Below are 21,421 nucleotides of genomic sequence, written 5' to 3' on the forward strand. Positions count from 1 at the left end.
GAGGTCAATAAAAGCATTAACCTCTCACCAAGATAACAGATGGCAATGTTTGTTGGCTTCACATTGGATCTGGAAATGCCTTGTTGATAATGGAAAGATAGTGAGTAACATGACTGCACACCATCTCTATAAAAGCTGCAGTGATGTAACTTGATGTAAACTGTCTCTAACTGGTCTTAAAGCGTGAAAGAGCCATAATAGATGAAACTGGATAAGATAACTTTAAAACAGCGAAAAAAGTCGCACAGGCACGGCTTTATTTGTGAGTTAAGCCTGCCTACAGACCGTCTGCAAAAACAAAAACATGAGGCTCAATGAGACGTTTTTTCCCCCTTTTCTCTCCTTATTATTATGCTTTTCAAAACTTCCAAGTAAGTTTTATAGTTTCCATTAATATATGAATACATTCTCTAACGACCTAAACAAGGAATGTCAATTTTCAGACATTTTCAGAATTGATTGTCATGGAAATGAAAGATCAAATAATGGATTAATCGTTAATTAAGCGCCCTCTAGCGACGGGTGAGTGTAAAGTCAGCGTTATCGTCTGCTGACCTGATTACTGAACGCATTTGTCCTGAAATTAATTAATTAATTGAAGATCGAAAAGCTTAATCGATCAAATTATTAACGACAATTAATCGATTTTAGATTAATCATTAACATCCTTAACCTAAACACAAGGCAACAAGGCAGTCTGTGTATTCTCTCACTCAAAGTTAATTTCTTAACTTGTTGCCCTTGATAATAAGGCATATAAAATTTCAAATTAAAAATGGTATTATAAAAACTCTCAGAGATGGGTTAATATTGGTATTAAGAGCTTCTGTGGTAATGATCTGCTTGTTGTTGTTTATTTTTTTTGTACCATGCAAATTCATTTGAAAAACATGCATGCTTAAAAACACCCTCAGAAAAGTTTGTTTTAACACATAAACACTATGCATATATCTATTATACAATTGCCCTAAGTTCCTAAAAATGGTTGCACAAGTCATTTAGAAATATATATGATGGCAGCATTGATCATTGTCCCTTAGGCTGTTTCCAAACTTGGTTCAAAAGTGTGGTCTGAACCTGAGTTCGAACCCTTCTTCCCCTGCCCTCGCAGGTCTAGTTTCACATTGTATACATTAGGTCTGAATCATGGTGTGTTTGCAGCATCAACATAAGCAACAGCTGTTTACCACAATAGCTAGATAACAACTCCGGAGGAGAAGTGTTACGTTTTTGCTTCTTTGGATTAACCACCAAAATGTTAAATGCACTGAACCATTCTTTATTGAATCTGACTGGAGTGGTTGCATTGAAAGAGATGCAAACAATGCTCTCCAAAGTCAGTTTATTCAGAGACAAGCAGTGAGAAATACATAATAACGTAATGACTGGGAGCATGCAACAACGCAAATTTGACGTCACCAAAAGCGGTTCACTGATGCGAGTTAGGCCAGATTGCTTTCAAACTAATTGTGAGCCATCTTAGAGTTCGCATGAACTAAAATACTGTTCGCCGGTGAGCACCCAAGTTCAGAAAACTGCTTTCACACTAACCAAACTAACTGAACTTATTGATTCAATAATGTGTCAGCCAGAGATTGTGCTACAGAATTATATTTATCATTTGTCAGCACGTGTGTCGCTCTCTCTCTCTGCCTATTTTAAATATATATATTTATATGTAATTATAAATAAAGTTTGAATCATCCATGAATGTTCTTAAAATTCAGAAAATTACTAAATAACACAACCTCTGCCTGGACAAGGGCTTCCCTGAGTCTTGGTTTCTCCCAAGTTTCCTTCCTCATCTTTATAAAATCTTAGGGAGCTTTTCATCGCTTCTGTGTCCTTTGGCTTGCTCACTGGTGGGTTTGCAAGGAAGTTTTTTCTATTTTCTGTAAACCTGCTGTTAAACAATATGATGGTAAAAAGTGCTGTATAATTATACTCTGTCCTCAGTTTTGGGAGAAACAAACTGCACAATCATTCTGCATACTCTTAACTAACTCATGTTTCACTTCACCCTTAGATTCATTTTAGATTCAGTTTCTCAATATCTGAAGTCTCTCTCTCTCTCTCTCTCTCTCTCTCTCTCTCTCTCTCTCTCTCTCTCTCTCTCTCTCTCTCTCTGGACAAAGACTGCTGAAAAGATGGCTAACGCCCTACTCCTGCGAAAGAGCTCAGCCTTGCGACATTACCATTCTATTCTCATTAATCCTACAGTGCCTGCCTCTACAATTGCCTTGTCTTTCAGGATCATTGGACACTGTTTATTTCTAGCACCTGTGACCCAGCAGGTTTTAAAGCCTCTTTCTCACTCTCATTATTAGAGTTCCCAAGGCAACGTGGACCTCAGCATGTAGGGACACAAGGAAACCGTGTTCTAGGGAAGCAAAATGTGATGGGCACACTTCACTTCACCAAAGGGGCTGTTTGACATGAGCAGCTGTTCAAGTTATTTTCACTAGAATCTGAATGTGGATTTGAAATAGACCATCAATAGACCATAAACAAGCATTTGTTCTTCAATTCAAAGAATATATTCAAAGATATGATATCTTTGAATATATTCTTTGATATGATAAGAAAAAAGTATTTATTTATTTTTTCACAAATTTTTCTCTATCATTAAAGGGGAAATGTGTCATTTCTGTGCCTCTAGTGACACCAAGCAGAATTGCAAAAATAATGGCTGTTTTCAAACAGTTTTTCTTCAAACAACAATCAGTCCTGCCCTTAACCCATGCTATTGGTTGAGCCAATATTGCTGTGTTATGCAGGTCGGCAATGTTTTGATGATGCCACAGATACACAGTGTTACACTTTTCGAGAAATAACTTATATTTCAAATAACAAATAGCTTACTTATAGTTGTCTCTGTTAATTAAGCAGAGATGGGGGAATTTTAACATAGAAAATATTACACACATCAATTGTATTTAAATTGTATTTGTTTTCTATTACAGTTTCTTCAAATAAAATTGAAACTGTTAATACAATTGTAAATTGTAGGTTGAAGAGTTTGAACAAAGAGGGATAATGGTAAGTTTAGGTTGCATTAAGAATGGGTGATTCATAATAGAAAACCAATTAAAAAGGTATACACTGTTAAGCTGGTACAAAATAAAGGAAGACTATGAGTGTTTTCAAACACTCTTATGTAAGTCCTGGAGGTATGTGTCATCCAACCAAATGCTTTAAGCAAAGGGAGAGAGAGATGGTCCAAGACCTCATTTAGATTCAAGAAGCTATCTGTGCACAAAAAAATTAAATCCACTCCCTCAATCCTCTCAGGTCTAGGAATAATCACTCATAACATGCTCAAATGTTTTCAGCATACTGCTCTTTTTCAAGATAGCTGCCATTCACTTTAGGCTTAGAGTTTTTGACTTAGGTTGGTTTACAGTAGAACACATAATTTTCTGTAGTCCTGGAATAAAATAACAACAAAAGCCTCAGCCTCAGCCACCATTTACTTTCATTGCATAATTTTTCAATATCATTAACATGAAAGGCGACCAGGCTAAATTCTGCCTAACATCTCTTTTTGTGTTTCGCCGAACATGAAATGTCCTATGGGTTTGGAAGAACAAACTCTCTGTTTCCTTTACTCCTCAAACTGACAGTTATAGTTTTCACTTTCTACAAAGAATTGCTCTGTTCTCATGAGGAAAGACTCGAGAATGGACAACAAAAGGCAACCTAATTTCAATGATTGTCAGAAAGAGAATAAAGTGTCTTATAGCTCAAGAGGAACCTGGGTAGTTTAGTTATTTTTTATTTCGATTGCCAAATGAACAAATCGAAAATTGACAGAATTGTTCTGTTCCAAAGGCTAGTGAGTTACAGAGGCAGTAATTTAAGGCCTCACAGGAATGAGCCAGATGTGAAGGCTGTTGCAAAGAGAAGGGAATTCTGCATGAGAATTTTCTATTTTAAGGTCTTATGGAGCAATTCAACCATGTCAAATGGCCAAACAGCCGCAATATTTTGAACAGCGCTGATGACGGTATGCAAAAACACCTTTCCTAAATTATATTTGGTTGCATTTGTGAGATAAGAAATTTTATAGATTGTACAAAATAGGCACATTATATTATAATATTGATCGCAGGCCCCTGAATCAAATCAAAATCATATCGCAACAGACTTCGAGGCATCAGCAAACATTGGATCGCCTGCTAAGAGAATTAATACACGATCATATTGTGATGAAACATGCAATTGTTTTACCCCTAGAACAGACTGAAATTTAAGTCATTATTTACTAAATAATAAAGTAACTCATGTATACAGAGCCCAAATCAAATATGGGGTCACATCAGTAACATAAAACTTGCATAAAATGTTCATTCTAATAAAATAATTGGACTTGGAATATAACGCATGAGTTGCAAAGACTACTTTTATGAAACTTTTGGGTAGTCAGCTTTAGAAACAGACAATATCTCCTTTTGTGTTTTGCAGAGTAAAGAAAGTCATATTGGTTTGGAACGACTGAGGGTGGGCAAATAATTATTAGAAATTAAAAGAATTTGCTTTATTTACGCTTCCTCCTAAGACACCTGATTTTGTCCAAATTCGTTGCTGACTTCCAGCAACAAAGCGACTAGTTCTCATTCATTTTCAATGAGAGCTGGTGACTTCCAGCAACACAAGCGATCTCTGGCAAGTTCTGGCAACTAGATGTGGGTGTGGCGAGCTTCACAAGAATGTTGAGAATAGTTTAACTTTATCCAAAGAGAAAAAGAGGATGTCAGTGGAGGTAATGTCATCCATCTCCTTTGAGATAACTGAGTCAAGTGCAGGCAAGACAGAGAAGTTTCTGTGAGAGATTTCATTGTTCTACATGATTCGTCTGTAACCACATGCACGGATATAATAAAATCGATACATGGAAAAGAAACTGTCGGCAGTCTGAGTGAGTTTGATTTGTACAAGATCGTTCATCTTACTAATGATATGATGCATTGAGCACTGCTGCAGGTTATATAAAAATATTCTCCCTAGCAGAATGTGCTTTTTTAGAGACAAGAAAACTGAATCTGTGTCAAGTGGTAAAATGTCTCATCTGGGATCAGATTTTCAAAACACATAGCCAGACGTGTAAATAGTGCAGTCTACTTATAACATAATAAGCAGTAGGAATGCCCACTAGTGACTTTACATAACAGAGACTAGTAATATTAAGCGATAAAGTCGCTAAATGTATGTACGGGGCTTAAGACAGCATTGCATGTATCCTTTGCAAAGAATTAAGCTTATTACTATAATAAGCAAAATTCTGTATGCTTATTATAGTATTTTTTTAAGAGAACGTTGCATCTAGTGAGATGAGTCTCCCATTTGGAGTGCTATTTGTGTAGTATGCAGACTCGCTGCCAATGCACAGCGTTCCAAATCAGTCACTGATGAGGATCTTTGATGGTTAGTATTGTACATCCTAGAAAACTGCCTATGTAGGCAGTAGGCAGCGAGGGAGCTCAATAGGTTTTGGAACAGAGCTCCTGTAACACCAAAATAGTAGCGCTGCTTGGTGATATTTATATTACTCTAAGTTAAGCATTTACTGTGTTTCTATTCCTTCTTCAGGGGATTTTTTTCCTTCTAAAATTCAAATGCCTAGATGATAGTCAAAGATTCATATCCACTAAAAACTACATGCCCTTTGTCTTCAGGACTGCCAAACAAAGTATTGTCTTTGAGCTCTCAAACACATAAAGACTTTGTAACTACTGTGGTTGTGTAAGCTGCCAAAATAAATGAGTGTGTATATATAACAGGGACTTTAAGGAAAAAGACAGGACTGCCCCAGACGGTGCACTTGAAGCAGACAGATATCGAGTCACTGAAGGATCAGAGGTTGAAACCTGACATGCATTTCAGATTGTATGACTCTCACACATCTATTATTGAGTAGCTTGGGTTCAGATTGATCAGGGATCTCACTGCTTTCTTTCTCAGGTCATTGAATTCCGATCCTCCCCCAACCTGAAAGACACTGAGGAGATGATTTCAGGCCAATCTATGTCTGAATAACATTATGGCCCTTAGACATCTACTGTCAGTTCTCACCTTCTCAGCCGTCAATACGGTATGTCAACTAATAGATGATTCTAGTTCACAAGCTCATGTTTTTACATAATCATTAAGAGCGATAAGGTAAAAATTTTGACATGAGGGTACTAAATGGTAGGATGAAACCTGAGGTCTAAGACTCAAGTCAAGCTTTCACAAGTTCCTATTTTCGGACCTGATTATTTGGATATATAAAGTAAGGATGGTGGAGAGATGCCAGAACAATATATTCCTGTACCAAATGGCAAACTTGATGCAGACTTGCAGTATTGAAAAACTTTAGATTTAGTCCAACACGATTTTTCATGTTGGTCTAGGCTGGATTTTGCTGGTCAGTGCTGGTCTAACAATTGGAAAACTAGCATAATTGGTTGACCAAGGTAGCCTTGCTGGTTAAGATGCATATAATGTAAAGATGTTTTTTTTCTTTAATGTGTGATAGCCAATGCAGGTATTAATCACTGATCGAATGCGAGAAAAGGCTGACAGCATAATGGCTCCTCTCAATAGCAAACTGGCCAATCAGAATGGATATTCAAGTGATGCAACTGTGTCTATAAAAAAGCAGGCAAAAGGGATGCAAATCTTAACTATCCTTTCTGTAAATTTGTTTTTTTTTAATTTATTTTTATAGAGGTAACTTTTTCCAAGTCATTTTTACTTGAATACATACAGCATATTAGGGCTGTCAGTAAATATTTTTTTTTGAATTGTGATTAATCTCATAATTTTTCATTGTTAATCGATATTTCATGTCATAATGCATTTATTTGTTGTTTAGGAAGAACAAAACAATAGAACAAAACAATACAGTATCTAACAAAAACGTTTTTGTTTTTTTTCAAACTCCACTATGGAGGATGAAACCTGAAAAATAATAAATAAATAAACACACAAATACATCACTTGATTATTGGTGGGTACAAACTGTTGTATGTTTGTTTTTTGTGTGCTTATGTAATAATAATAATAATAATAATAACGGGATTGTCACGGTTTCGTGTTGTCCGCACCATGTTTCGTGTCATCCGCACCCGGTTTCGTGTTGTCCACACCATGTTTCGTGTCATCTGCACCATGTTGCGTGTCGTCTGCACCGTGTTTTCGGTTTTGCCGATCACGTTCCGTGTCACGATCCTTTGTTGTCTGTACCGTGTTTTCTGTTTCACTCATCACCGCCGTCTCTGTGTTATTGTCCGCACCTGTTTGTTATTTTGTTATCACCATGTCTGTCTATTTAAACCCGCTTGTTTCCCCTTTCCTTTGTCGTTCGTTGACGTTGTATGTTGGTGTTGAGTCCTCGTCAGCCACGGTCAGCGAGCCTGAGCCCTCGTCAACCACGGTCAGCGAGCCTGAGCCCTCGTCAGCTACGGTCAGCGAGCCTGAGCCCTCGTCAGCCACGGTCAGCGAGCCTGAGCCTTTGCCAGACACGGCCAGCGAGCCTGAAGCCACGCCGACCAGGAACAGCGTTCCAGCATCGCCAGTCGCTTCAGACCAGAGGAAGAGGAGAAGGTTAAAGGCCTCTGCTCTCCAGCCTCCGCCTGCCGCAGCCCCGTGCCCTAAACCCCCCGTGGCTCTGCCCTCAGTGCCCAGCGAACCCAAGCCAGCGCATACCATGGTCAACAAGCCAGAGCCAGTAGCCTCAGACGTCAGTGAGCCAGCGCCTGTGGCCTCTGATGTCAGTGAGCCAGTGCCTGTGGCCTCGACCGTCCCTGAGCCAGTGCCTGTAGCCTCGACCGTCCCAGAGCCAGCGCCAGTAGCCATGACCGTCCCAGAGCCAGTGCCAGTAGCCATGACGTCCCAGAGCCAGCGCCAGTAGCCATGACCATCCCAGAGCCAGCGCCAGAAGCCATGACCGTCCCAGAGCCAGCACCAGTAGCCATGACTGTCCAAGAGCCATCGCCAGTAGCCATGACCATCCAAGAGCCACCGCCCCTCGAGCCTTCCAAGGCTCCGCCTCTCAATTCTCTCGAGTCTTCCAGGGCCCCTCCTCTCGAGCCTCCCAGGGCTCTGCATCTCAAGTCTCTCGAGCCTTCCAGGGCTCTGCCTCTCGAGCCTCCCAGGGCTCCGCCTCTCAATTCTCTCGAGCCTTCCAGGGCTCCTCCTCTCGAGCCTCCCAGGGCTCCGCCTCTCAAGTCTCTCGAGATTTCCAGGGCTCCTCCTCCCGAGTCTTCCAGGGCTCCGTCTCTCAAGTCTCTCGAGCCTCCCAGGGCTCCATCTCTCAAGTCTTCCAGGGCTCCTCCTCCCGAGTCTTCCAGGGCTCCGTCTCTCAAGTCTCTCGAGCCTCCCAGGGCTCCGTCTCTCAAGTCTCTCGTGCCATCCAGGGCTCCGCCTCTTGAGCCTCCCGAGCCTTCCAGGGCTCCGCCTCCCGAGCCTCCCAGGGCTCCGCCTCTCAAGTCTCTCGAGCCTTCCAGGGCCCCGCCTCCCGAGCCTTCCAGGGCTCCGCCTCTCGAGCCTTCCAGGGGTCCGCCTCTCGAACCACCCAGGGCTCCGCTACTCAAGTCTCTCGAGCCACCCAGGGCTCCGCCCCTCGAGCCTCCTACGGCTCTGCCCCAGATCCTTCTATGGCTCCGCCTCCTGAGCCTCCTACGGCTCCGCCTCCCGAGCCTCCTACAGCCCCGCCTCTAAAGCCTCCTACGGCGCCGCCTTCCTCGGCTCAGCCTCCAGAGCCTTCTATGGCTCCGCCTTCAGAGCCTCTCCCGGCTCCGGTTCCGCCTCCGGAGCCTCCCACAGCCCCGCCTCAGAAGCCTCCCTCAGCCTCACCTCCGACGCCTCTAAGGTCCTTCCCGGCTCCGCCTCTCCTGGCTCTGCCTCTCCCGGCTCAGCCTCCCTCGGCTCCGGCGCCTTCCCCAGCGCCGCCTCCTGAGCCACCCTCGGCGTCGCCACCTGAGTAACCCTTGGCGCCGCCTCACAAGTCTTCTACGGCTCCGCCCTCGAAGTCCTCCTTGGCTCCGCCTCACACGGCTCCGCCAGCCTCTGTCCTGCGGGCACCTCCCAGGTCTCCTGTACCGGCCCCTGCCCAGAGGCCAGCTCCCAGGCCACCCAAACCAGCTCCTGCCCCATGGCCCGCTCCCAGACCTCCTAATCTGGTGCTCGCCTCGTGGCCAGCTCCCGAGCCCCCTAGGCCTACCCCCACATTGTGGCCGCCTTCCAGGCCTCCTGAACCTGCCCCTGCCCGGTTGACGCCCCCCAGGCCACCAGACCCGGTCCCCTTCGCACACCCCCATAGACTGCTTGCCTGCCCTCTCGGCCTCCCTGGTCTGCCTGTCTACCCTCTCAGCCTCCCTGGTCTGCCTGCCTCCCGTGGACTGCCTAATTGCCCCCTGGGCCTGTCTCAGCACCCCTTGCACCCCCGTGAACTGTCTTTGTGCCCCTTGTTCTTCCCCTGGTCTGTCTGTTTTCCCCCCAGTCTACCCCCTCTCTCCTGGGTTCTTCATTCCTTTTTATTGTTTCTTGTTTTCCTTTTAAGACCGTCTGGAATCCGGTCCTTTTGAGGGGGGATTATGTCACGGTTTCGTGTTGTCCACACCATGTTTCGTGTCATCCGCACCCGGTTTCGTGTTGTCCGCACCATGTTTCGTGTCATCTGCACCATGTTGCGTGTCCTCTGCACCGTGTTTTCGGTTTTGCCGATCACGTTCCGTGTCACGATCCTTTGTTGTTTGTACCGTGTTTTCTGTTTCACTCATCACCGCCATCTCTGTGTTATTGTCCGCACCTGTTTGTTATCTTGTTATCACCATGTCTGTCTATTTAAACCCGCTTGTTTCCCCTTTCCTTTTGTATGTTGGTATTACGTTACATGTCCGCTATTAACCTCTCTCCCTGCTGTTCACAGTTTATGTTCGCTGTCTGCGTGTTCGTCCGAGGATTTCCCTGCTGTTCGTGTTCCCCGCTGTTAACCTGTTCGTGGATCTCCCTGCCCTTCGTGTATGTTTCATTACCCGCACCCAGTCTGTATGTTATCTAGTCTTTAGTTTCTTTTACCCATCGTGGTCCTTTTATTTTGCTCCTGTTTTGTACTTCTTTATTTGTTTGTCAATAAAGTACCGCGTTTGTATCTGCACCTCCCGTCTGCCTTCTCCTGACTTCACACAATCATTACAGGGATACGTTCCATGAGTACTGATGTCTCAGAACATCAGCACTAGAATGCTTCACTCTTTGTATCACTCCGCTTGTGTTCTTCTCATTAAAGTGTAAGAGCAGTGCAGATGTGTAAATAGCTAGATGTCTTTTTACATTTATTTTTGTGACATTGCAGATTTTAGCAAGCATGTGGCAGCAAAATATATTTTTGTGTGTAAATGAGTCAGCTAAGGTGATGTGCATAGCCAGTCTGTCAGTATTTTCATTCATTGGATTAAAACTACAGTACTAAAGATGGGAAATAGCTTTTAACAGCTTTAAACTATCAACTTTAGCATTAAGACTCATCACTGCTGAGACAATACAGACCTATTAATTACACAAACTCAAAGTGCTTACCTCTTACCAGAGTTCCCATATTGAAGAGGACATACTGTTCAAAATGGCGGAGGACATTGTGGTCTCTATAGTGAATGACTCTTGCGCACCTGCTACTGCAAAATAGGGAGGAATACCCCTGCTTGGATGGCTATTTTTCCACAGAGAAATCTTCAGAAAGCTGACTAACACACTACAGCATCTTTGCTTGGGAGCGGCAACAGAGACGGGTAATAGCACACACTCAATCTCTCTCTCTCTCTCTCTCTCTCTCACAGAAAACATATGCATCCTTGTTTCTCCAGTAACTTGTTAGAAACAGCCCAAGCCATGATACTAGTTCTAAAGTGACATATTTGAGAGGCTTGGACACATCATTTGATTTAAACCAGTAAAAGCACATTCTGATCCATTGCGTATGAAAGTAGTTCCATGCACAAATGTGTTTTTTTGAGACCGTACCCAGTTTTTCCTCTTTTTTTAATCTACTTGTTTAATTAACTATTATATATATATATATATATATATATATATATATATATATATATATATATATATATATACTCAGAACTAGTATCATGGCTTGGGCTGTTTCTAACAAGTTACTGGAGAAACAAGGATGCATATGTTTTCTGTGAGAGAGAGAGAGAGAGAGAGAGATTGAGTGTGTGCTATTACCCATCTCTGTTGCCGCTCCCAAGCAAAGATGCTGTAGTGTGTTATATATGTGTGTGTGTGTGTGTGTGTGAAATATCACACTCTTGTTTGTGTGATATTGTTTATACATATACTGTATAGTTCCAGTCCTTGAACCTGATTGGACAACAGACTTTCTGTGAATGCAGATGTCTTAGAACAGCAGCACTAGCACACTTCACAGTTTGTATCGCATCGCTTGTGCTCATGACATTCTAAACTAAAATGCAATGATAAAAGCAGCTAGACTCGTGTCATTTAATTTATTACATTAACAGTTTTATACAGCAGGTGGTGACAAAAGACCCTTTTTATATGTTATGAGCTAGTTAATTTTGATGTGCATTGAGTCAGCACATGTCAGTCAGCAAGCAGTTTCTTTGAAGTCATCGACATTGTCTCTCATTTCATGATCGCTTGGATTACTACTAGTACATCACAGATGGGAAATACAGTTGAACTATCAGCTTCTGCATTAAGTCAGATCACAGAAGAGAGGCACGACTGATAGAGTATTTGCACATGCTTATCTGTTACTATTAGAATCCGGAGTGTCCGCATTGGGAAATGTAAACATTCAACATAGAGGAGGGTACACACAGGTTACTTCGAAGTAATGGAATTCAGTGGGAACCCTGCTCAGACGGCTATTTTTTACACAGAGAAATTAAGATGCATTTGATTAAAATTCCATTATCTTTAGCAAGCTAATACTTCACTATAGGTGTGGATAAAAAATTTAGCTTTACAGTTCATCACTGACAGATGCAGGTAATCACAAACGCTCAATCTCTCTCTTTATATCTCTCTCTCTCTCTCTTTCAATCACACACACACACACACCCACCCACACACACATTTTTCTCCAATGACTTGTTAGAAAAATCCCAAGTCATTGGTTCTAGTCCTAAAGTGATTTTTTTTAATTAGAAAGGCTTGTGTGCATCTTTTGAAATAGCAAAGACAGATCCTGATCCGTAACGTAAGAAAGTAGTTTCATAGAAATGTGCTTTTTTTGTCCTTAGTTTTTCAAAATGTTTGAAAAATTGCTGTATGACCCTAAATTAGCATGGCTGTGATTACCTGCGGCACTTGGCCGAATCACAGCCAAACAAACTCCTCAACCATGGCTAAGTCTCCAAAGTTGGTGGTCTTGCTCTCAAGCTCACATAAAACATCTGTCCATCTCTCAGACATGGCCGTCTTGTTCATGTTCCACTCAGTGATGCGACAAGTGACAATGATTTTTGCGCAGGCCACTCATCAAAGATCGTGGATTCATCAATCAAAATGAGAGCGGGGATTCTAAAGTAGAAGTGTTCGATGCTGCGTTCATTAATGAGAACACACGCTCCACAGATACAGATGACCCAGGCAGGCATAAAACAAACTCCACAACCTTGGCTAAGACTCCGATGTTCATGGTCTTGCTCTCCAGCTCAAGAAAAATGTCTGTCCAACTTTCAGACACGGCCGTCTAGTTCATGTTCCACTCAGTGATGCAACGAGTGACAGTGTTTTTCGCGCAAGCCCGCTCATCAAAAAGCCCGGTTTCATCAATCAAACTGAGAGCGGAGATTCTGAAGTAGAAGTGTTCGAGGCTGCTCTGAATGTCTTTCCTCTCTGGGATGTCTCTCAGTAGGGCCCACTCAAGTTTTTCTGTGTTCTCCAATGAGTGGCTCCAATTTTGGAGGTTATCCACCAATGCTGAATAAAAGTTTCTCACTGCACAAAAGAAATCATCTGCTCGCATGTCAACAGCTTCAACAAGGGCATCCAAGTGTTTTTTTAATGTCAGAGGGTATGAATGATTCCTCGAGCCTGGCCTGCAAGACATTTCTCAGGTCATGAATGTGCACTCACTTTACTAGGCTCTGTCTGTGACTCCTTTTTTAGAAATGTTATCTCATTTTGAACATCCTCATTAAATGTACATGCACACTTCCTTATTTTTTCCATCCACAATTTCATCTGTGTGCTCTTTCAAACTGACTCTTCTATCAGTTTACTAACTGGATGTATATTGATAGGGGTTTAGTGTATTTAGGGGTTTCAATGAAAGTTCGCTAACTGGTTCGTTTAGCGGTGTTGTGTTATGCTATTAGCTTAGCTGTACTGTGTTTACAATATGGCGTCGGCAGGTTGCGCATGCGCGGTATATTGCCCTGGAAGGGTCTCTTTAGGACTTCCCATGAACTTTTGTCGCCATACCAACAAACACCAGTGATCGGTGAGATGGGTCAACACTAATGAAAACAGTTTCATCAATGCATATGAACGTCAGCGCGTTCCAAATTGCACAAACAAACAGTAATCAGTTAAAGTGCCCAGATTATCACACCAATATATGCAGCGAATTTGGTATGATAAATGTTCACTGCATGGGTTAAAGTGTTGTGTTCATTAATATTATTTGTAATGGAAACAGTATGTGTGAGCTAGAAATTAAATTAATAGGCCCTATTGCTACATTAATATGTAAGGAAATATATTATGGAATCAGCCGCATTTGAAAACCGTTATAATTTAGATAAATGACAAATAACTAGATTAATAACTAACCACCATTAAAATCGTAATACAACGTCTCGTTGTATCAGCTCACAATTTCTACTGTAGGGAAGTAGCTTTAATAAAAGAATTATGATGAATTCTCTTATTGGAGTAATATTATTCTCATGGCTTATTTACAAAAATATTACACACATAGGTATAGCTTTGAAGTGAATTCGTTTAGAAACAGGGATGAGATTATTTATCAAAATATACCAGTCAAAATATCCCTAAAAGGGAAACATGAATAATTAATAATAACTCATTATAATTAATTATGAACATTTGTATTGGTTAATAGATTTAACTTAAGGTAGCTGAATTAATATTACAATCAATTTTTCTGTACGTCCAGTGAACACTCAGTATTGATCGTCTATCAATTCTCAGAAAGGATATTTTTCATGGCCACACAAAAATATCTCTTTCTTAGCATGGAGCTGAGATTGATTGTTAAATTTACATTGATCTACAAGCAGACCAGAATCAATTCACAAGAATGTACACAAAAGTTTATTTAACTAAAATACGAACACATAACTAATCTAAACATAAACATACACACAAAACACTCATACATGGGAAAGGGAAAAGTGAATATAAAATAAAACCGGAAAAGAATAGGGGAAATGCAGTTATGAAAAGAGTCCTTTTGACCATCTGAGAGAACCATTGAGCTCATAATTTAAAAGCATCTTTGATACAAAGGGGTTTTCATCTTGTACTAAAACTATGTTCAGTTAGTTACTGGTACGATACTTGCAATGCCTTGGCTGTTGAGAGAGCCCGGATGCAGTCGCAGGAGACCGTCTTGATATTTCCTCGAGTCGATGGTGTTCAAGTTGCAATTAATTTCTTATATATATACCACTTTGCATTGTGTCACATAAGGATTAATTTGATAGGAAACGTGGCAGAACTAATTGTACATTATCTGGTAGTTCTGTCATAAGGCATGCATAAAACAGTATACAGTACAAAAAACACTTTACAAGAGAGTAATGATCCTATACACAATGTCCTGGGGATATACATGTGAATTTATATACAGTTTGTCTATAATTTAGTGAAAAGAAAGTCAGAAAACTTTGAGTCCATTTCTTATAGGGAAAAGATTGCTTTGGCATGCAGCCAACCTACCTCCACTTGGAATGTCACTGGGGGTCCACTATTTGCTTGTCCAGTGTCAGCAAAGACAGTGTAAAGGCTTGATAATGATCAGTGGGTGAGCAGACATGACAGAGTCTGCTTGGGCCTACTTAGACCTTTGCTTGTTACAGTCTTGAGACATCTGTTGGCTTATTCATTAAATAATGAATAATTGTTTGTCTGATTGGTCCAGGTGCTACAGGGGATTGTGATTGGATAGTTTAATCAAATCTTATACTTCAAATAACATGGTGTGATTTTATTGGTTTTACAAGCCATATCCTTGGCTACCTTTGATTAGAATTCTCACGTGACTGAGAAAGCCGCATAGGTAATAGAGAAATTTTAGGTGAAGGGAAATACGGGACAAAACACAGTTTTTTCAGAATAAGTCAGGACACTAGAAGTGCCTAGTGGGACTGTCCTGGGAAAAACAGGACGTCTGGCCACCATATGTTGTAGGGCCACACAGCACTCTTGCTCACTGTATATGTGTGCATATATTTATATTGTATACATGTATTTCAGTAAAAAGAAAAACATTCTAAAACATACATTTTTAATATACATTTACTTGACAAAATGTCATAAGGTATTTTGTTGGTGTCAGAGAAATCTTGCAAAGTGTAGTTATATTTATGTTTAAAAACTATTTGCCATTTGCCAGCAGATTATTTCTCTTTATGTTGTGATTTGCATAATTAGATGAAAATTCTCCTCCCTAACCTTCATTTAAGACTCCTTAAAGATTAGACCTATCAGACTGATTAACTAATCAACAAGCATAGGCAGCATATAGTGTGAGATCTCAGTGTCACTCTAAAGTGCACTCTTATCACCAGAGATCTGTGAACTGGTATCTCTCTTAATTCAAGACATGCTAATGGCTCATTAATATGAGAGTCATGGGGTTGTCAAAGACACCATGCAGCACAGAGCTTAAGGACACTAATCCCCATTGATTAGAGTTTCTAGATCAAATGCTTCCAGAGCTGTCACTTCACCTCTATTCTCCCACTACCCACTGGCGTGGCAATTATGGTCTCTCTCAGCATTTCATTAAGATGTTAAAAATACCATGTTGCCTCCCCCTCTAGGGACCAAGTCACTGAGACACATACCAAAACCCTAATTTGCCATTGTGAGAGACAAACTGTAGCATCTCCCTTAACATTTCAATCAAGTGGTAAGACCGCCCTTGCCTGCAACTCACAAAAGCAAATGCTGAGTCCACGGTTGCTCCTGGACTATATTGCGCAATTGCAAAGTATGAAAACGAGTTAATCTTCTAACAGGGAAGAAAAATTACATTTAATTAGCAACAGAAAAGGGCTGTTTTTTTTGGTCTGAATTGGAAAAGACTCTTGTCCAAAAGGGTGACCTTACGTAGGGATCAGCAGCAGTCTTGAGGTGAGGGGAAATTTCTGTCTCATGACAGAGGCAACAATGTAGTGACTTTTTGCCTGAATCATGAACATTTCCTTGTCATTCCATTCTCACATCAATGCCATACCATAGGCTCACCAATCTTCAGATTTATCATGTTTTTAACCACAATAAAGTATATTCACGATATAGCACAGCTTTCATAAGTAATATTCTTGGTTGAAAACAATTTGAGCTCAATCAACATCATTTGTGGCATAATACTGATTACCACAAAAATACATTTCAACCTGCCCCTCCTTTTCTTTAAAAAGAGAAAAACCCTAGTTTGCAGTGAGGCACTTACAATGGAAGTGAAAGGAACTACTCCTAAAAAGTAACAATACTTAATGTTTCAAAAGTATAGCCACAAGACATAAACAATCTGCGTGTTAACATGATTTAGGGTGATACAATTGCTTACTAACCTTTTCTGTGTAAAGTTAAATCGTACAGTATTTTATTACTTTGTTGCCATGGCGACGTAATGCTCAAAACCCTAAAATGACCGTTAAAAACAACTATTTAAGATCAAATAATACACAAGTTTTAACAGACTTAACGTAAGTGTTTCTTTTATAAAATGATCTGCTTCACATTTCTGCCTTTAAACCCTTCCAAATTTGGCCCGATTCACTTGTAAGTGTCTTACTGTATCCTCGATATTTCCTTCTTTTTTTAAAAAAAAAGAAAAGGAGGGACAAGTTATTTTAAATAATTTTTTGTGGTATCAACATCATGCCACAAATGCTGTCTATTGAGCTTAATTTTCATTTAACAGTGTTCTGCTAAGAGACAAAGAGCTGCCAAGCTGTTATCACAAACAGAGACTTATCTTACCTTAAGTGCCAGTGCTGATGCTTGTCGTGTCTCACCACACAGAGGGATAAACTGCACCTGGGAGAAAGAGAAACACATCACTGAAGGAGCCATAAATATGCATGCATGCACACTGCCAGCATGCATTTACAAATTTACATGTGCATGTAAAACACATTCCTGAAACAATCATATACCATGGAGCCTTTCTACTGTTCATTTTGAACACAGGGGTTTTCTCATCACAGTGTGGCCCTAATCTTCCCATTTCCTCCTAAGGTAGAGTTTGCTGTTCACCTTGAGCCAAGATTAAGCCAATTTTTCTGACCTTAGCATGATGTCATTACAGGCATGGCTTCAGGGTAAACTGGGGCATAACACACTATTATGAAGGAATGCAAATTAGTGCAAGCTTCCTGTCACACAGTTCTGCCAAAATGCATGTCGATATTGATCGCATTGAATAAGCAGACTGCACGGATTTCCTAAGGACACAGACCATCTGAATGGATTTGATTTTTCCCCATTAAAATTTACTAAAGGGACTTGTGTTATGTATAAAAAAATGATAATAAATAAATAAATGAAATAATGGGAGGAAAATAATAAAATTCTATAAAAAATAGCTAGGTGTCTTTTCCCTCAAAGGGAGGCAAAATTACTGGGACCTTTTGGGAAGAGCAAGTAAGCAAACCATTCAAATGTAAATAATTTTCCAGAGAGAAGAAGATGCAGGAGGCTGGCTGAACAAAAATAGTGCTGTGCAGGCACACACACACACACACACACACACACACACACACACACACACACACACACACACACACACACACACACATGTTGTGTTTCCATGTTTTATGGGGACTTTCCATAGACATAATGGGTTTTATACTGTACAAACTTTATATTCTATCCCCTAAACCTAACCCTACCCCTAAACCTAACCCTCACAGAAAACTTTCTGCATTTTTACATTTTCAAAAAACATAATTTAGTATGATTTATAAGCTGTTTTCCTCATGGGGACCGACAAAATGTCCCCACAAGGTCAAAAATTTCGGGTTTTACTATCCTTATGGGGACATTTGGTCCCCACAAAGTGATAAATACACGCTCACACACACACACACACACACACACACACACACACGTAGTGTTTCCATGTTTTATGGGGACTTTCCATAGACATAATGGTTTTTATATTCTATCCCCTAAACCTAACCCTACCCCTAAACCTAACCCTCACAGAAAACTTTCTGCATTTTTACATTTTCAAAAAACATCATTTAGTATGATTTATAAGCTGTTTTCCTCATGGGGACTGACAAAATGTCCCCACAAGGTCAAACATTTCGGGTTTTACTATCCTTATGGGGACATTTGGTCCCCACAAAGTGATAAATACACGCTCACACACACACACACACACACACACACACACACACACACACACACACACACACACACACACACACACACACACACACCAAGTGAAAACATAAATAAAAAGAGCACAGGTCCAAACAAATAAGCTCAATTCATTCCACAATCCACAATATAATCTCTGTGTACCTACAATGTTCCAGCTTCGACAGACTTTGCTGCTTATTTTCTGGAATAATGGGCTCACCTTTCATCTACACGCAACCTGTGAAGTGCTACAGTAAACAGCATGGCCAGTTTGCTTGCTGTTGCATTTTGATTGCCTTGTTCCAGATAATAACTTGAAAAATTCATGAAGGACCAATATGAAACTTTTGCTTTCACTTTTTGTCACCCACACTTTTCCTTCAATATTCCAGGAGTAGTGGAACATTTTGAAAAGGGTAACCACTGAGAAAATTCCTTGGGTTTTCCTATATGAATCAAGGGCCTCAATGTTTGAAATAGCCAGGTAGCGAATTATGAAGGGCTTTGGCTTCTTTCACGCCCCATAAGTAAAACTGACCGCATCTCTGCTTGGGTGTGGCAACATGTGATCACACATGCTCCATCTCTCTCTTTCTCTCTCTCTCTCTCTCTAACACACAAACACACATGCATACATCCATCCTTGTATATCCAATAACTTGTTCGAAACAGCACAAGCCGTGATACTATTTCTGAAGTGACATTATTTATTTACTAATTAAGGCTTGTACGCATCATTTCTTTTGAACCAGCAACGGCAGATTCTGATCCACTGCAATAAAGTAGTTCCATGCACAAATGTGTTTTTATGACCATTCTCAGTTTTTCCTCATTTTAAAAACGTACTTTTTTATTGAGCTTTTGTATATAAGCAATATTTCACTCACAAATGTGTAATATCGCCCTAAATCAGTGCGATATAAATTGATTATATCTTTTCATGTGACAACTCTTAAGAAATGAACTTTGCTACAATGTAAAGTAGTGAGTGTACACAACAAAAGTGAGTACACCCCTAAGTGAAAATGTCCAAATTGGGACCATTTAGCCATTTTCTCTCGTGTTACAAGGTCTCAGGTGTGAATGGGGAGCAAGTGTGTTAAATTTAGTGTCATCGCTCTCACACTCCCTCATACTGGTCACTGGGAGTTCAACATGACACCTCATGGCAAATAACTCTGAAGATCTAAAAAAAAGAATTGTTGCTCTACATATAGATGGCCTAGGCTATAAGAAGATTGGCAAGACCTTGACACTGAGATGCAGCACGGTGGCCAAGACCATACAGCGGTTTAACAGGACAGGTTCCACTCAGAATAGGCCTCGCCATGGTCGACCAAAGAAGTTGAGTGCACGTGCTCAGCATCATATCCAGAGGTCGTCTTTGGGAAATAGACGTATGAGTGCTGCCAGCATTGCTGCAGTGGTTGAAGGGGTGGGGGGTCAGCCTGTCAGTGCTCAGACCATACGCCGCACACTGCATCAAATTGGTCTGCATTACTGTCATCCCAGAAGGAAGACTCTTCTAAAGATGATGCACAAGAAAGCCCGCAAACAGCTTGCTGAAGACAAGCAGACTAAGGACATGGATTACTGGAACCATGTCCTGTGGTCTGATGAGACCAAGATAAACTTATTTGGTTCAGATGGTGTCAAGCGTGAGTGGCGGAAACCAGTTGAGGAGTACAAAGACAAGTGTGTCTTGCCTACAGTCAAGCATGGTAGTGGGAGTGTCATGGTCTGGGGCTGCATGAGTGCTGCCGGCACTGGGGAGCTACAGTTCATTGAGGGAACCATGAATGCCAACATGTACTGTGACATACTGAAGCAGAGCATGATCCCCTCCCTTCAGAGTCTGGGACGCAGGGCAGTATTCCAGCATCATAACGACCCCAAACACACCTCCAAGATGACCATTGCCTTGCTAAAGAAGCTGAGGGTGAAGGCGATGGACTGGCCAAGCATGTCTCCAGACCTAAACCCTATTGAGCATCTGTGGGGCATCCTCAAATGGAAGGTGGAGGAGCACAACATCCACAACATCCACCAGCTCCGTGATGTCGTCATGGTGGAGTGGAAGAGGACTCAAGTGGCAACCTGTGAAGCTCTGGTGAACTCCATGCCCAAGAGGGTTAAAGCAGTGCTGGAAAATAATGGTGGCCACACAAAATATTGACACTTTGGGCCCAATTTGGACATTTTCACTTAGGGGTGTACTCAATTTTGTTGGCAGCGGTTTAGACATTAATGGCTGTGTGTTTAGTTATTGTGAGGGGACAGCAAATTTACACTGTTATACAAGCTGTACACTCAATACTTTACATTGTAGCAAAGTTAATTTCTTCAGTGTTGTCACATGAAAAGATATAATCAAACATTTACTGTACTCACTTTTGTGAGATACTGTATATAAGAACAGTGGGTTGATTCACTGCTCAGGACAAATCAGGGACTTATGCACAAATATCACAAAACATACAGTCACTGATCATCAAGGAAGCAACACAAAATATTAAGAACCATGGGGATGTGAACTTTTGAAAAGGATAATTTGTGTAAATAAATGTATTATTTGTCTTGTAGAACATACAGTATGTAAATATGCCAAATAAACTAAAAACAAAGTATACTGGGTCGCCCGTCTCAGGAGTCCTTCGGAGTTTCCTGGTCCTGGAAGGGGTCCTGGAGACAAATATTTGTATGATCTTGCAGTTCTGCAAGGGGGATGCAAACATATACATTCAACTGTATTCAGTTTCCTGTACTGGCACTACTGTATGCAAGTCTGATAAACATTACAAAGAGGGCTCACCATTCACTGTTTATA

General features: G+C 41.0%; 1 protein-coding gene across 1 annotated transcript in view; it reads right to left on the reverse strand.

Annotated features, from left to right (window-relative positions):
• LOC127645025 (tenascin-R-like) overlaps positions 1-21,421 on the reverse strand; it is a 224,705-nt gene that overhangs the window by 86,148 nt on the left and 117,136 nt on the right. The window contains exon 3 of the mRNA XM_052128518.1: positions 17,206-17,262. The gene's annotated coding sequence lies outside the window, so the exon portion shown is untranslated. The remainder of the gene's footprint in view (positions 1-17,205; positions 17,263-21,421) is intronic.

The sequence above is a fragment of the Xyrauchen texanus genome, chromosome 6, assembly GCF_025860055.1.
Source record: "Xyrauchen texanus isolate HMW12.3.18 chromosome 6, RBS_HiC_50CHRs, whole genome shotgun sequence".
In the NCBI taxonomy this organism is placed as follows: Eukaryota; Metazoa; Chordata; class Actinopteri; order Cypriniformes; family Catostomidae; genus Xyrauchen; species Xyrauchen texanus.